The 18781-nt window shown below is 40.5% G+C and overlaps 1 protein-coding gene across 2 annotated transcripts in view; it reads right to left on the bottom strand.

The window, feature by feature from the left end:
* NAB1 (NGFI-A binding protein 1) overlaps positions 1-18781 on the bottom strand; it is a 324965-nt gene that overhangs the window by 26557 nt on the left and 279627 nt on the right. The window lies entirely within an intron of this gene.

The raw sequence follows: 18781 nt of genomic DNA, 5'->3' as shown, positions 1-18781 counted from the left end.
AATTAATCAAAGTATCTCTAATGTGTAAGTAAAATTTAAAAAAAAAAAATCATTGGTACAGAATGGAGACCCATTCCTGTAAACAAGTCTGCAAGAGTTCTGACAGCACTGTGAAGCTCGGGTTAGACAGAACCTCTTCCGATTTAAGCTGCAGGAGTAGCAGAAAAACATGTCTAAGAAGAATATTAAGTCCTGCAAAGACTGGGGAACATAAGTTACTAGTGATCCCCTCTACTAGGGATGAGGACTTCTTTACCCGTCAATGACGACTCCCAACAGGATCCAGTAATCCAACCCCGTATGCACATAAAGCCATCCATACACATCACAGAAGTTACAGAGCTGCGTTTGTAAGGTCTACCTATTTGCTGTCGTCTCCTTTCCTTCATCACCCATCTCATGCTCTTTTAACTCTCAAGAAAGGCATTTTTTTCTCAATGCTTTTCTCCAAAGAGTAGCATAATGTATCTGGCCATGTTTAAGGTTGGACTGCAAAATATGTCATAGAATATATAAACAATAACCATCTGACTGTGGATGACACAAGATTTATTCATGACTGATGCAGTTTACCTATGACACTAAAGCCTGTGTGGTAAAGTTTATGGCTAGCTGGCAAATCCCACATCACTCACAGTCAGGTAAGGATTATTAGTACAATGCACAGCAGTTATTTTAAACAGATACCCTTACCAACTTTTTATCTTTTAAAAAAAAAACTCCAATATACAACACATTGCTTTCTACTCAATTAACATGTACACACATGAATACACACCTAGTGACACCCGGAGCTGCAGTTCTTCATGTGGACACTGTGGCATTAAGGGAATTCACAGAGCTTTTTTTAGTTTTAAAGGTTTAATAGGCATTAAAATGAATACTCTGCAGCTTTACTTTTAAGAAAAGAGGTTGATTTCAGTCATAAATGGAGGCTTCCATTGCATTTAAATTTGTAAACTTGATGCCGGGCATCTTAATTGTGAAAAGGTTGAATGCTTTGAACTATCCACTGAATGGGTCTTTCTGCTGTGATAACTTCAATTTTCTACACAGTTTAGCTCCCCCAAAAAGTAACCCCACTTCACGGCTATTTCTAGAATGGTGTACAACTGAAAAGTGGGCATCTACTAAAAAATGTATCCATTTTAAGGAAACTGTTGTCTGAAAATTATATCCTCTATGCTGGTGATACTAACATCAGACATAAACACTTGATACAAAAGATCTTTCAGAGACATTAATAGTGGTACACTTGTGGCCTCTTCTAAATGGGTATCTTTCTATAGGCCAAGGCCAATGAACATGCACAAACCAAGTTTCCCAAAGCTGGGAACAGTACCCACAAATCCTGTGCGGATTCTGACCTGAATAATGTTCAATTCCATGGAGAACATGGAATATGATAAACGGGTGCTCATCTGTCTCAGTGAAACATTATGAATGCTTGTTTTGAACAGAACACTGTCTTTGTGATGCTGAATGACAGTCCCCAACATTTATAAACTTTTACAAACAGACCAACTGTACCCTGGAGGAAGGATGATGTAGTAATGGAGATCAATGGAGGATGATTTGGAAAAGACGGCACTTAAGTAGAGATAACCAAGCATTAAATACCATCCATTCATTTTTTATTCACTGCCATTTCCAATGTTCAGTCAGGTTTTGATGAGAAAGGGGGTAGCTGGAAAAACGATGGACAACAGAACTGAGGTACTGTTGCTCCCTTCTTTGTCCCCCTTTTTAACCAATGAATGAATCTGAAAGTTGTAGGGCAGACAAATGCAGCAGGAGCTACCCATACAATTCCATATAAAAAGGACCAGAGGCCTGAGTGATGTTGAACTGTAAAACATGTTGGAATGGTACTGTCCACACTTTTAGCTCTGCCATGGAAATGACAAACCGTAAACATGTGGGAGGGTACTGTCCACACTTCTAGCTCTGCCATGGAAATTACAAACTGTAAACATGTTGGGATGATACTGTCCATACTTCTAGCTCTGTCATGGAATTGATAAACACATGTTGGGATGGTACTGTCTACACTTCTAGCTCTGCCAAAGAATTGATAAACTGTAAACATGTTGGGATGGTACTGCCCACACTTCTAGCTCTGGTTTGGAATTGACAAACTGTAAGCATGTTGGGATGGTACTGTCCACACTTCTAGCTCTGCCATGGAATTGACAAACTGTAAACATTTTGGGATTGTATTGTCCACACATTTAGCTCTGCCATGGAATTGACAAACTAAACATGTTGGGATGGTATGGTCCCCACATCTAGCTCTGCCATGGAACTGATAAACTGTAAACATGCTGGGATAGTACTGTCCACACTTCTAGCTCTGCCATGGAATGAAGACCATGTCAAAATTCTTGCAAGTTGGTATTAAACCACTCAGCCTCTGCCAGAACTACTATGGCAAGAAGAATCAACTAGTTCAGATGAATATACCCTATACCTCATAAACTCCCCCCCAACCTACTCCCTTTCTCCAGTATATGCAACCTTTCACCGCTCCTACCTCACCTTCTTCTCTCTGTCCTCTCCTTATATTTCCAACTTAAAAAAAAAAAAAAAAAAAAAGGCTTGTTTTTTTATCAGTACATAAATGTTTTACTTACATTTTTTTCATCTGAAATGCCTAGGATTTGAAACTATGTGTCTTTTTTTTTAACAAATTGTATATTACCTCTGTATTTTTCACTGTTCTACTACTTTATTTACTTTTGTGTAACTATTGTAAAATTGTCTATATCCTGTGGCGCTTTTCTCTCTGGGCCTCCACTGACAATGGGCTCTTCCAGGCCCAATGGACTATCCCGGTCATCAAACTGTATTAAATAAAATAAATAAATAAATATGGGGAATTTTAGCAAATGAATGTTCTAATTTAAATGCACTAATTTGTCTCCCCTCCCGAAGATGGCAAGCAATTCCAATCTTGCTGGAATCTTTGTTACAAATTAAAAATAGTGAGTTTCTGGACCTAAAGAACCAGTTTCTTGCTCCAGTCCTGGATAGTTAGTTGTGCTGATACTTGGTTGTCACAGCTTTGTTCTTCTTGGTGTGCTATATCAATGTGACCACTAACATTAGAAATTTTGATTTTAACAAGGTACGAATACCCTGATTTAATACGATATTTATCAAAGTGGACATAGTTCAAGGATGTCTAAAAAAAGTATTTACACCAGTTTAAAATGCTTGATTTCATGTTACAAAAGTTGCGCTATTATACGATTAGAGGAAAGAGGAACCACAGTAACCTAGTTGAGACCTTAGTATCACTGGTTCTTTCACAGTCATAAATCATCTGCTATACACAGTGGGTAATTATTTTCACATTAACCAAAGTATACCTTTCATAATTTTCATGGAAAATAACAACTTGGCTCATCAAATTCACCCATTTTCTTATCTAGGTGATAAGTTGCATTTCTTGCTAATTACCACCCTATTTCTTTTTCCTGCAACCCCCTAGAATTACTAAATGCAGTCCTGAATTCTGATACATTTTGATTTGACAACCACTTCAGGAAGACTATCCCATGTTAATTACAACTCCAGCCATTCCTGTTATCATCTGTAATCTACAATCCATTAATCTAGAATCTTTAGCATCACGTTGTTATTGGTAATGATTATTTAAATCAATGACCTATACATTGTCTGAAAATGGTTTTCATTAGGATCTAGATAAATTAATAAAAAAAATAAAGTTTTCAACAAACACTAGTACCAGTCCTGCTGGGATAAAAGTTGAACCTAATTACTGTAGGGAAGTCTCTAGAAAACTTAATATGGTACACTGTCACATACTTACCTCTATTTTACTTCAAAAGTCAGAGCATCTAACAGTTTAACTTGGAAGGTTAAGGCTATGAACTTCTAAAGAGCTTTAGCCTTTAGTTCTGATGTTGTTTTCCTCGATATTCACGTAAGAAAATGTACAACTCTGAGCAAGTCATCTAAACGTACAAGACTCTTAGGCTATCCCTAGTGAGTTTAATTTGCTTAAAAGTGAAATAAACCATGTGTGTGCGTGTGTGTGTGTGTGTGTGTGTGTGTGTGTGTGTGTGTGTGTGTGTGTGTGTATATATATATATATATATATATATATATATATAGAGAGAGAGAGAGAGAGAGAGAGGTGGTGCTTCTGCAGCAAGTTGACACATTAAAAAAACACAACCTTATGCAGTGTGATACTTCTTGCCAAAAGGAGAGGTGGACAGCAAGGTTTATATTATGCCAAGAGATTCTGCAACAATGTGCAACTGAAGCCATTGGTATTCTGTAGGGCAGAAGAAGCAATAAATGAAGATATGCCCTGAGAAACAATTCACAGCAGCACAAATGTACAGTACATACATTCTAGAAATATGGCTAGGAGAGCCTTTGGTTGCAAGACCATACACTGAGCTGCACTGAGTTAGGTTTTTGCCCTGTTGAATAAGGCAAGGTAGTACGTAGTGACATGCTTTACAAGGCAAGACAGTATACAGCAGGCAAGCCATTAAGAAAAGGTTTGCTCAGACAGGAGTTTACTTTTGATGCCCATGGCAGAGGAATAAAACAGCTGCTGAAACTTATGAAAGGATTTAAAATTCAGTATTATCACTTTTAGTACATTACTCTACTGTAACATGTACATTATGATACATTCATACACAGTTGTACAGTGTCTTATCAGTCCTGATTACTGGAGAAGAATGTAGCCTGTTGTATGGGCTACCCACACCATGTCTGAAGCACTTATAGTTAAGGTCTGGCTATTGGGACTCCTGTATGAAGAGTGTCCCTTGGTTATGTCTGACCTGGCCAGATGACCATTCTAGGTCTCCAAAGCTCACAAGGAATGGGAGGCAGAGGGACTGGTAAGGGTAGAGCGGGAGTAACAGAAGATAATACAAAGAGCTCCTGTTAGATATGGAGTACACACCTTTACATAATAATTGGACACCTACAGTAATTATATATACATGCACCTACACATATACATTCCCATGTAGCACTCTGGATTGATTCCCCTTTTCTATTAAATCACATGTAAATACAGTTATTTGCAAGTTCCTAGCACAAATACAAGCTTTTGATCAACTTCAGTGCCATTGCCAAAAACAGACCAAAAACTACTCATTCATGTCACATGTAATGTTTTACTACTTCATTCTCATCACATGCAACTTTTCCTGCAATATCTCTAACCCCCAACATATCAAATAGAGCCTTTTGTAACCTTTGTGCTGTCCCTATAAACTGAGCTCCAATGTACCACACTCAACAAAGCAATATTCACTCCACTGAACTACAAGAGAATTATTCAATAGCAAACCTAATCTACAAAACAGTCACCCCTACACAACTGCCTTCCCACAGACTCCACCTCAGAAACATCCTGTTATATACAATGATAAGCAAAACATGCAATTGCCCTTCACAAACCATCACCCTACATTCCTTTTAGATATCAGACCTTCTGGACAAAATTATCACTGGACTGGCAATCAACTTTTACAACTGTTCTTAAGGTAGCATTTATTTTCCTTCATCACTGTCAGCTTTTTTTTCTCACCCTGACACACCCCTCCTTAATAAGGGTTTCTTTTTCCTTGCACTACTCCCTCACCACCCCAACACCCAACACTAATAGCCATACACTTACCTACATTTTCATTTCAGCTCTTTATCCATGATGCATTCTTAATTTCTGACTGTAGTAATAGCTCATTTTAGTTATGTTAATACATACCGAATTTCACACACATACTCCACACGTCATGCTCTACTTCAGTTGTTTTAAGACAGTTCTTTTACAGACATTTAAGAATCATGTCATAAATTGTCAAATATACTATATTGCTTTAATGTACTTCAAATATCATGGGTGAAATGATGTCTTAGTGCTGTAGTCACTAACCTAAACTGAACTAACTTACTTATAAAATACTATATACAGAGAGAGCATTTGAGAAGGCGAACCCACTTAGGTTCTTAACGTCTGCTCCTCCTTCCTCTCTCCTTGCACTTTGCTAAAAAAAAAAAAAAAAAAATTGCACTTTATTTTGCCTCTTCTTAAAAGTACTCAGTTGTATTTATTCTGCTGCATTTATTATTGCTTGATGGTAGCCTGATTAAATTGTAACTGTTATTCTAAGCCTTTTGGTTTAAGCACTTGGGCTTCAGACCAGTTGTTTTACATTCAGAAGGTTTGTGGTCTGCATTGTTGTGGCAGGACAGATAGCTTACATCCTTCTAAATAGGGAATTGCTGATTGAAGGCTCCGTGCCTGTTATTCTAAAAGTGTATTATTTCTGGTTTAAGCACTTAGGCTTCAGGCCAGTTGTTTTACATTAAGAAGGTTTGTGGTCTGCACTCTTGTGGGAGGAGAGATTAGATTCTGCCCTTCTGAGCTGGGAATTTCTGGTTAAAGGATTATTGTGCCTGCTTATCTGAACTGTTCTTTCTGAAATTGGTGCGCCTTGTTTGCTGTAGCATAGACTAGATTCAGGCATGCTGAATCTAGCTTTGTTTGTATAACTTGAGCACTAATCCAGGCCATCTTTTTTGGAGAAGGTTCACCTGCACCCTAGTGGCAGGAGTGTGCAAGTTAGAACTTGTCTGATTGAAGACTGCTGGAACAGGGCTCAGTTTTGAGCTTTTTTACTGGTTAATTTGTTTACATAAGTTTGCTCGTTTTCTATTGTTATATATAAAAAATTGCACTTTATTCATCTGCTTTTACTGTATTTGTGTTTCTTCCTACTTTATTGCATTTATTCTGCTGCATTTATTGCTGCTTGTTAGTAGCCCGATTGAATTGTAACTGTTATTCCAAGCCCTTGGGTGAAGCACTTGGGCTTTAGACCAGTTGTTTTACATTAAGAAGGTTTGTGGTCTGCACTGTTATGGCAGGACAGGTAGCTTACATCCTTCTAAGTTGGGAGTTGCTGATTGAAGGCTTAGTGTCTGTTATTCTAAGAGTGTATTTGTTCTGGTTACTTTATATTAAGAAGGTATGGTCTGCACTCTTGTGGGAGGAGAGGGTAGATTCTGTTCTTCTGAGCTGGGAGTTTCTGGTTAAAGGCTTATTATGCCTGCTTATTTGAACTGTTTCTTTCGGAAATTGGTACGCCTTGTTTGCTGTAGCACAGACTAAATTCAAACCTGCTGAATCTAGCTTTGTTTGTATAATTTGAGCACTAATCCAGACCATATTTTTTTTGGAAAAGGTTCTACTGCACCCTAGTGGCAGGAGTGTGCAGTTAGAACTCGTCTGATCGAAGACTGCTGGAACAGGGCTCAGTTTTTAGCTTTTTATTGGTTAATTTGTTTAAATCAGTTTGCTCATTTGCTACTGTTATATATATAAAAAAATACACTTTATGCATCACCGCTTAGCTAGAGTTAAACTGTTCCTGGCGCCATAAAGTCGGCTCGTCAAATTTTCCCTTAGAACTACCAGTTTTTTAGTTTTATCACTCAAATCCATTTCTTTGAGCTCAGGACTTGTTCAGAACTCTTTGTAAGCACTAAATAAGCTAAAAATTACTACAGCACACACCTTTCCTCACTTGTCTAGAGAAAAACAGTTTTTAGTACTTAATAAATGAGCACCTATCCAGGCATGTCTAAGGGTCAGATCCCGGTGTTTTCTCCTGTCTACCTGATGAATCTGGGCATCTTGGGGCAATGCAGCAATTGCCTCATGTACACAGACAACCCTCTCCTCCTATCACCCAACACTACAACCTGTGAGAGATGCACTTATATAGCCAAACTGGAAGCAAAGCTCTCTTCACCCAAGACTGGACTGGACAGTCAAGAGGAGAAGGTAAACACTTGCACAACACCACACCACACTCACCACAAAATGCATGCAACCTCCACCCCCCAACACAACCCAAATGACACATAGCCCACAAACTCAGTGTGCCACTCAACCATAGCCCATAAGGCATAACAACGTACCCAACACTCTAGTCATAGGTGACTCTATAGTCAGGCACACCGATGTTCCACTCACCAGGCTAAACAAGGAGAAAGTTACTGTCAGCTGCCTGTCGGGTGCCAGGATCCGCCACATAACGCACGCAATCAGGTCACTCCATAACAAGTTCAAATATGATTCTGCCATTGTCCATGTTAGTGTGAATGACCTGAGACGTACCTCCCTGGACTACATGAAAAGAGACCTGGAGGAGCTCTCCAATCTTGTAGCCCAGGCAGGTATGACCATAGCCTTGAATAGCATCCTGCCATCGCCCAGAATGATACTACAGTACAAGGACAAAATTAGTGACTTCAACAACTGGCTAAGCTTCTGGTGTCATTCTAAGGGGATCCAGTATCTGTTTGCCTGAGATGACATGATCGACAGACCACGATGCTTTGCCAGAGATGGCCTGCACCTGTCACCCATGGGATTCCGGAAGGCTCTTGCCACCCCTATTGTGCCTTTTTTAGGCAAGGTTCAAATGACAAATTCACCACCATAACAGGTACAAGCAAGCAAAATCTAAGGGTAATGCTACTCAATGCCAGAAGTCTAAACCTCAAAATGCATTCACTCGAGAGGCACTCCTTAAAATGGAGAACATTGACATCTGTGCAGTGACAGAGACCTGGTTCAAGGCTCCAGAGAGCACCCCTGCATTACCAGGCTATAATTCATACCACACCTTTCGGCCACCTAACCTGGACCAAAACACTAAAACTGGATGGGTGTCCATATTAATTAAGGATATCCACACCTCCGGCCAGGATCCGCCACATAACGCACGCAATCAGGTCACTCCACAACAAGTTCAAATATGACTCTGTCATTGCCCATGTTAGTGTGAATGACCTGAGACGTACCTCTCTGGACTACATGAGAAGAGACCTGGAGGAGCTCCCGATCTTGTAGCCCAGGCAGGTATGACCCTAGCCCTGAGTAGCATCCTGCCATCACCCAGAATGATACCACAGTACAAGGACAAAATGACTGACTTCAACAACTGGCTAAGCTTCTGGTGTCATTCTAAGGGGACCCAGTATCTGTTTGCCTGAGATGACATGATCGACAGATCGCGATGCTTTGCAAGAGATGGCCTGCACCTATCGCCCATGGGATTCCGGATACTGGCTAAGGCTCTTGCCACCCCTACTGTGCCTTTTTTTAGGCAAGGTTCAAATGACAAATTCACCACCATAACAGGTACAAGCAAGCAAAATCTGAGCGTAATGCTACTCAATGCCAGAAGTCTAAACCTCAAAATGCATTCACTCGAGGCACTCCTTAAAATGGAGAACATCGACATCTGTGCAGTGACAGAGACTTGGTTCAAGGCTCCAGAGAGCACCCCTGCATTACCAGGCTATAATTCATACCACACCTTTTGGCCACCTAACCTGGACTGAAACACTAAAGGTGGAGGCGTGTGCATATTAATTAAGGATATCCACACCTCCAGGCTAGTTCCAAGTGCAGCTAACTCTGGGCAAGACCGCAATCCAAACTGTAACTTGCTACAGATCCCTCACCATGCCCCAGGAGGCCCACTGCTCATTTCTTGATACACTGGAAAATATTAGGGTACAACCCAACACCTTAAAAATGGGCGATTTCAACTACCCCACCATTAACTGGGAAAACTACTCATGTACCAACTCTTTTGCTCAACGTTCTCTGGAATTCATAAATTCCAACGCCTTTGATCAACTTATCCACACCTCCACCAGGGTCAGCAATATCCTAGACCCAACTTGTTACAGATCCCCCACCATGTCCCAGGATTCCCACTCCTCATTTCTTGATACACTGGGAAATATTAGGGTACAACCCAACACCTTAATAATGGGTGATTTCAACTACCCCACCATTAACTGGGAAAACTACTCATGTACCAACTCTTTTGCTCAAAGTTTTCTGGAATTCATAAATTCCAATGCCTTAGATCAACTTATCCACACCCCCACCAGGGGCAGCAATATCCTAGACTTGGTCATTACCAACATGGGCGACCAGTGTTCCACACCAGAGGTCAAATCCTCGTTGGTCAAATCTGACCACAAGCTAATCAGCCTAGACATTCACATCCCGCCCCACCCCCTATTAGGGAAACCACCGTAAAAAATTTCTCCAAAGCCAACTTCACGCTTCTTAAGACAGAAGTGGAAAATGTCACGACACCCATGCAGATGGCAAAAGAGGTACGACTGGTGAATCCTACGCAAATGCACTTTATAAGCACTTACACGAGTGCATGGATCATGCTATCCCTAACAGAACCAAGATGCTATCCTCAAAAAAAAGGAAGCCAATCTGGTGGTCCCCTGCCATAAGCAAACTCTACAACAGAAGAAAGAAACTGTTGCAAAAAAGTCTAAATCCCATGACTGGAAGAACTCCCTGGTCAGCCTCAGTAAGAAGCTGAGATCCCTCATAAAATCCTCCAAAGCTAGTTATGAAAACAAAATCGCCACTGATTCTAAAGACAACCACAAAGCATTCTATAGCTATGTCAAGAATCTCAATGGCAACACTCAGATCTGCTCTAAGTTACAGCACAATGGCACTAAATATACAGAACCAACTGATATTGCCAACATCCTGGCAGATAGGTTCAGTGCTAACTTTACCACCCCTCAAAGGGCCCATTTCTATACCGGAAGAATGCAAAGTTCCTGTACTCATGGCTGCACAGGTAAAAACCAGACTCTCCAAAGCCTACAACACAGCATCCATGGGACCTGACAACATCCCAGGCTGCGTTCTACATGAACTACAGAATGAACTGGCACCCCACCTAAGTACCATGTTTAATCATAGCCTCAGCTCAGGCGTTGTGCCCACTGAATGGTGCACAGAGACGGTTATCCCACTCCACAAAAGGGGAGCCACCATGGACCCTGGGAACTACCGCCCCATTAGCCTAATGAGCCTGGTCTGCAAGGCCATGGAATGTATCATGGAACTTATAAACAAAGACTAATCTCCAAACTCTGGACCCCACCCAGTTGGGTTTGTAAAAGGCAGATCAGTTCTCCTAAACCTGACTGACTTCTTTGAAGCAGTCACCAAAGCCGTGGACGAGAGTAAGGTGGTTCACACAGCCTATCTAGATCTCGCCAAGGCGTTTGACATCATCCTCCACTCTGGAATTATAAACTCACTAAACTAGATATAAATCCCTATGTCACAAGATGGGTTGCCAACTAGCTCACTGACACACTGCCACACTGTGAAAGTAGAAGACTCCAAATCCAACTTCAAACCAGTGACAAGTGGAGTACCACAGGGTTGAATCATGAGTCCTCTCATGTTTGGTATCTACTTTTTAAAAGTACAGGCTAACACAGAAGGTCTTTGGCTAACTAAGTTCACAGATGACTGCAAACTAGGAGCCATAATCAAAATTCCTAATGATGTGGACATCCTACAAAAGGGCCTCATTGAAACAGATGCCTGGTGCCAAAGCCATGGCCTCAAGCTCAATGCCAAAAAGTGCATTATCATCCCCTTTGGCAAAAACTCTGTACCCATGAGCTACCACATAGGTGGTAGTCTACTTAACACTGAAAGTGAGATAAGAGACCTTGGGACACAGGTGGACAGTAATCTCTCCTTTGATAATCACATCGCCATAGTAGTCAGGAAATCCTTCTACATGGCACACCTCATCACAAAAGGTTTCACATCCAGGAAAAAAAGAGGTCACTATTCCCCTCTACTAGTCGCCCATTAGACCCATTATAGAGTACAACCCCCCTTTTGGTATGTACCTCACAAGACATCTACAACAACTGGAAAGGCCACAGAAATACCTCACAAAGAGGATTACCAGCCTCAAACAAATGTCTTACACAGACCGTCTCAAAAAACTCCAGCTTTACACCATCGCATATTGCCTACTCAGAGGCAATCTCTGCCTAACATACAAAGCTATGTCAAACCCAGAGCTGTTGGACATGCTCCACTTAAAGAAATCCCAATCCCTTCAAGCTACACATTCTAGGGACCTAAACCTTGACACCACAATAAACAGAACATGCTGGAGGGATAGATTTCTGTCCCAGAGACTTCCCATAATCTGCAAGAAACTACCTATCTATATCAAACAAAGCTCCTTATTAGCACCCTTCAAGAAAAATCTTGATGATTGGATGGGAAACAGGAAATTCACCCCGGGGATCACTCTGGGGCTCTGCTCGACAAGAGCACAGGAAAATAATTTTCTTGGGTGGCGAAAGCCAGGGTACCTTTTTGGGTAGGCTTGTATAGGCCCTAGGGCTGATAGCCTAGTACCTACCAATGAACCTATGAACTAGCTTAAACAATCATGAGAGAATGAGGTAAGATTCCAGAAGACTGGAAAAGGGCAGGTATGTCTTCCTTTCATAAGACAAGGAATAAAACATAGGCTGAAAAAGGCCAGGCTATAAGCTTAACCTTGTGGTGGGGGGGATCATGACGTCACTACAAAAAAGAAAACATTTGGAAAATCTGACGCCACTGTGGCCCATACTTGTATTTACAGTAAGAAGGTCATGCTAGATAAAATCCAGCAGAGTTCTCTGAATGGGTAACCAGGTGCATTAGATCAACAAAGGGCTGTGGATATGCCTGAGCTGGAATTCGATAAGGTATCTGACATATTACCACACAAAAGCTTTCTGAACAAATTAGAAAAGCTAGGAAAGAGTCTTAAGGAAACAGGAAGTAGAAAAATGGATAAGTAGCAGCACACACATTACCATACTAAATGAAGCCTGAGTCCTCTCTTAATGTCTTTGTAACCGACATTGCAAAAGAAACAGAATGTGTGCACCTGTTTTTCTTAATGACAAAGGCAGCTGAGTCAATATAAATGAAAGTACGGAAAGGATAACAAGAGGCTTGACAAAAAAGGAGGAGCTGCCAAAAACAAGGCAGCTTAAATGTACAGTAAAAACAACACATCCAAGCTACTAAAGTCATGCATATCTGGAGAGGAAATAGTGATAGTGAGAGAGGAAAGGAACTGGCGTATCTTACATGACGGCATGAAGGTAAGAGAGCAATGCGACAGAGCAGCTAGAAAGGCCGGAAAGACAGTGGGGTATGGAGAAAAGTATGTCATCAGAAAGAAAAACAATCATTACCTTTTAATTTAGGTGGTTAGCAAGATCTTAGCTTGAATACTGAATGAAGTTCTGCAGATCTCATTACTAGAATTTAAAGAGGACACAAATCAAGGGAGAGCTCCGAATGTGTCATTTTGTACACTGTATGTCATATAAAGGCAGAATCAATAAACTAATGTATACAATCAGGATCCTAAAGGAATTTAAAGGAAAGTAATTGGGAAGGGGCATGTAAAAGGATACGTCACCTAAACCAGTATCTCCAACTGCATAGCACCTCAACCTCCCACATATTTGATCCACCTGATTAACTCAGTCACCTTAAACGGGTCTATATTAGAACACCGACAAAGCTGTTAAGCGAATGCCCTAATCATCAAAAATGCCAGTGATAGAACTCAATTCTGTGGGGGGCTGCTCCCCCCACTAATTATATATACCAATTCCAAGATCACACTACAGTGAGGGAAGAGCAAATTTTCTAATATTCACTGTACCGCAATCTCACAAAACACACTTCTATCTCTGGCATTTTCAATGATTAGGCCGTTTGATTAATGGCTTTGTCTGTGTTCTAATATAGACCTTCTTAAACAGTGGTTCAGCTTACCATACCTTTACTACTCTAAACCAACTATGCATAATCTAGTCCCCTCTTCTACCTTACTGGTCTCTACAAGCCTTCCTAACTTAGCTACTGTGCTCATCATCTCCACTATTTCTATTCGTCCTACTTTAACTCTATCCTCCCATTTCTGTTCCGTGTATGTAACTGTAAACCTATTTGGTTTATTAGACATTCTATGTATATACTGCCAGATTTTATATGCTTACTCATAGATGTAAATCATTGGTATTTGTATAATGTAAATTGTTTTGTTACACTATGATGTGACCTAGGCTAAGCTTGTAATTGGTCATTATTCATGATAATGATTGTTCATTATTATGACCCATGAAAGCTGCAATGCTTATCTACAGGAACTAGACTCACTCAGCATTGATCCAATACCATGTTCCTTTATGATTTAAACTGTCCAACTACAGACTGGGAAACATACACCACCACTAGTGCACAAGCCCAAAGATTCCTGGACTTTGTCAATACAAACATCCTGGAATGATTAGTCAAAGTACCAACTAGGGGGAAGAACAACATGGATCTTGTCCTTTCTAATATGAGGGCATCTTGCTCCATATCCCTTGCATGTCTTCGCCAATTGTTAAGCCTGACCATAAAGCAGTCTCTAGAGATCCCCTTCACCCATGGTACCTTTAGAAATTTCTCTAACACAAACTATCTACTCCTAATTGATACACTGGCAAGCTTCAAATCAACACCAATCCCAGTTAGCTCCACTGAATATGCAGAAACCACCACCACACTATGCCAACATGTGAACAGCTGCATCGCAGCTGTAACTTCTAGGAAAAGGCACAGGGCAAACCCCAGAAACAAACCTACATGGTGGAACCATAATATCAACAAGCTTTACTATACAAGGAAGATAATTTTGACCATAAATAAGAGTAATTCCCAAAATGAGACAGCCCTCATCACTGAAATAAACTAACACTTCAGGAGCTTAATAAAATCTACCAAAATAAAGTGAGGCTAAAATAGCTATCCAAGCCAAAGACAATCAAAAGGAAATTTTAGTTATGTTTGTAATCTCAAAGGCACAATGTAGCAATGCATGGAGCTGATTATGAACAATGTTACCTACATTGAGGCTGAAAACATGGCAAACCTACTGGCCAATAAATCTGGCTCTAACTTTACCCCTCTGTCCTCTCCACCTGCTCCTCAAGAAACATTCTCGCTTCCAGTTATCATACAAGCCCGGCCCTTAAAGTGCTACTATAAGCTAAAAATACTGCGTCAATGGGTCCTGACAACATACCTGGATACATCTTAAATAGCATGATTTAGCCACTCCATGACATTGTTCAACCTCAGCCTCCATACATGTTTTGGACCAAGAGAATGGAGAACAGAGATGACCTTCCACAGACCCAGGCAATTACAAACCCAAGTCTGACCAGCCTTATATGCAAAGTCATGGAAAGACTTATAATGGTACTGAACAACAAGGATATTGGGAACCTCCAAACACTGGACCCATCTCAGTTTGGATTCATCAAGGGCAGGTCATGTTTACTCAACCAGGTGGACTTTTTCTGAAAAGATTACCAAAGCAACAGATACAGGTAAAAGAGTACAAACCACATACCTCAACTTGGCCAAAGCTTCTGACACAATCTCTCACTCAGGCATAACAGAAAAGCTAAACAAACTAATAATAAAACCCTATGTCACCCGCTAGGTTACCAACTAGCTCACAGACAGGATGTAGGAAATTAAAATAAGTGATGCTACTTCCACAAAGAGACCGATCATTCATTGGCTCCCACAGGGTTCTGTGCTGGAACCTCTTCTGTTTGGCATCTACTTCTCTGATGTACAACCCTATACCAAAGAGTTCTCGCTGACTAAGTTTTTAGATGACAGCAAGCTACAAGCAGTCAATAAATCCCCAAATGACTTGGCTATCCAGCAAGAAGATTTGCTCTAAATAAATAACTAGTGCCAAAAATCATAGAATGAAACTAAATGCCAAAATGCATCATAACCTTTGGTATGTCCTCTACCCTGGTGAACTACCACATTGACAACACACCCCTAACAGTTGATCCAGTCGTTTGGGATTTGGGAAATTGTGTGAACAGTGACCTAACTTTCGACTAACATGTGTCCACTGTCATAAGAAAGTCCTTCCATATTGCATAGGTTATAAACTAAGGAATTGTGTCTGGATCTAGGGATGTCATTGCACTCCTTTACTCAGCCCTCATTAGGCCAGTCACCGAGTATAATGCTTCCTTTGGTATGTATCTGTCCAGAAACAAGAAACAACTGGAACTCCCAGAGATAAGGATATAAGGCCTAAACAATACATCCTACATGGACTGACAAACTCCTGTCACTGTACTGAGTATCCTACCAACTGCTAAGAGGTGACCTATGTCTGGCATACGGGTCATCCTCCAACTCAATACTGCTGCATTTACTGCACATCAGCAAGTCATATGGCATCAGAAAAACTCAGCTTAGGGATCTAAACCTTTTCCATCAACATAACAGTTTGGAGGGATAGCTATACCTCACAGAGGATAATGCTGCTCCAGAACAGATTCCCTCTCCATGCAAAACAAAGCTTCTCCCCATTCCATATTCAAGCTCAACTTGAATCTATGGATGGGAAACAAAACATTTACCATGGACAGCCCTCTGTACTACTAATGGACCGAAGCAGCTCCTAAATGCTTTGTCCCATGCACAGGTCCCTTCAAATTATTTATAGTGTGTGATCCCAGTTATTCACAACAGAGGTAATATAAAGTTATCTACCATGGGATGGGTAATGCCAATCTAACATCAAATGGGATAGGTTAATTCAAGCACCAAAATGGAAATATACTAGGTTTAAAATGGTCCACAATGGCAGCTAGCCTAGTGCTTACCTATGAACCTATTTATCAGTGTTCTACACTATAAATCCTCAGAACAGTAGCCAACAAATGCAAATGTGGCAAAACAGTATATATACAAAATCTGATGCTGTGATGCTGACGTATTCCCCTTATAATATGCAGTGACCTTGGAGCTAGTGAACACAAAGCAGGCATGCAAGTAGAGCAGCCCCCCCCCCCCACCACACACACACATACATACACACAAACACACACACACACACACACACTGGAATGCAGGGGTTTGGAGCACCCCAAAAATTTTAATGGTATAACAGCAAATATCAAAATTTGCTGCTTTTCATTTTGACTCAATATTTATTTTGTCCATTGCCCACAACTTATAGTAATGGGTTCTATACATTTGAAAGGTAGCTATAGAGCCTCAAATAAAAACAGTAGGAGATGAATTTGAGCATGTGACAAAAGAAAATTAAAAAATTAGGGAAAATGTGACAAATGCTTACGTACATTACAGAAATCCAGTGTCCAAGCAGATATGATTTTTAAAAAAGGTAAAACCTTAGCAAGCCAAAATCGCGGTTAATACCTCTTATCAGTGATTAACTTTTACAACTGCTGACTCAAAAGATTTAATTTACTAAAATTCTGAAAGATCTAATTTAACTTTAAACAACCTTTTTGTAGTACCTTTCTATAATTTATATACATCTTCAAAGAAATCAAAATATTTTACCTACAAAAATGTGACAATATCAGTTATCTAACAAATCAAACAAGTGTGTTGTGGATGCAAGTAGGTTACTTTTCATTATACATTATCTACGATAAATAACAGAAACATATTTATTGTACTGGCCCATTTAAAATGAGCCTTCTTCAACTAGGCTCCTTTTCTCCATCAAACAAAATCTGCCATCATGCTCAGAGGTGCATACATCCACGACAAAACATACTGTGAATTCATCTGCTGACTACAGCCCCTGAGCTCACTAGCTCTTCTCCAACCACTAGCGAGCACATTTGGATGTGGGGTGTTTCTTCAAGTACCATTCATCAGCAGAGAAGTTCCATGAAATTGTGACACAGCAATAAAATAAAAGAGTCCAAAGTGAAGTGTATGTGTAAGAGGGCACACTCCCTATGTATCGCATGTAGTGTGCTTTTCCCTCTGTACCCCCTTTACTAAATATGACTACGTGTGAGGTTGCACTAGCTTGGGGGATGGAAATTTTACAGAACTACCAGATTAATGAAATGGGATTAGAGAAATAACAGATATCTATCTTGCTACAATGGGATACACAGATATGTACTTGCCCATGAACTTCAGTAGCTAAAGTTGGAAGAAGGGCTGTCCAAATAAAGGGGGACCACCTAAACAGTATCCAGAACTCACTGTAGATGGCCCATTCATAGATCAATTGATAAGGTAAGAGCATACCAGATATAGCTAACAATGAAGACCTTCCTTGACTCATAAATGACTGGGGTTAAATCCCAAGCAGTAAATCTGCTGGAGTGGAGGGCTCCATAGTACAGCCAGGGACCAAAGTTCAGAGGGCAAAACCTTGAATTATAGGTGTACTAAAGGAAGCCAGATATGTCATGTTTGAGGCAATAACATTTTGTGACAGCATGCACTGATGACCAAGTGGTCAAGCTGTTGATGTCTGTAGTGGAGACATTCTTAAGGCAAGCAGTGGAAGCCATTATGATTCTAGTGAAGTGACTTATGATTTCACCATCTTTTACATGGTTGTTTGACACCCTCTTGTGGCACAGCCTTTGACCTCAGCATTTTCCAGCAGGCAGTTTACTGTCTAACTGCAAAAGATAATGCAACTAACAACTCACTTGGAAAAGGTTTATTTGGCAATTGCAAGCATTTCCCTCTCAGAAGGAAAGTAGATTAACAACTGTTTAGTCTTCCTAAACTTAAGTACAAATAACGTGCAAACCATGATCTCTAGGCACACATCCACAGTGTGAAAGGATTTATTTCCTTTCATATCTGCCCCAGCAAAGAAAGCAGACATGAATTGTGCAATTCAAGGCAAATCTGAAACAATTTCTGGGAAGAAATGTGGCACGGTCTTAAGAGATTAGCTTAGAGGAACATCTCCACTCCATGCAATCTTAATTTCATGACTAACAGATAGATTGG

Source organism: Protopterus annectens, chromosome 6.part0, assembly GCF_019279795.1.
Source record: "Protopterus annectens isolate FY-2018-M chromosome 6.part0, PAN1.0, whole genome shotgun sequence".
NCBI lineage: Eukaryota > Metazoa > Chordata > Ceratodontiformes > Protopteridae > Protopterus > Protopterus annectens.
The sequence above is the reverse complement of the archived record's forward strand: the minus strand, read 5'-3'. Positions and strand labels throughout refer to the sequence as shown.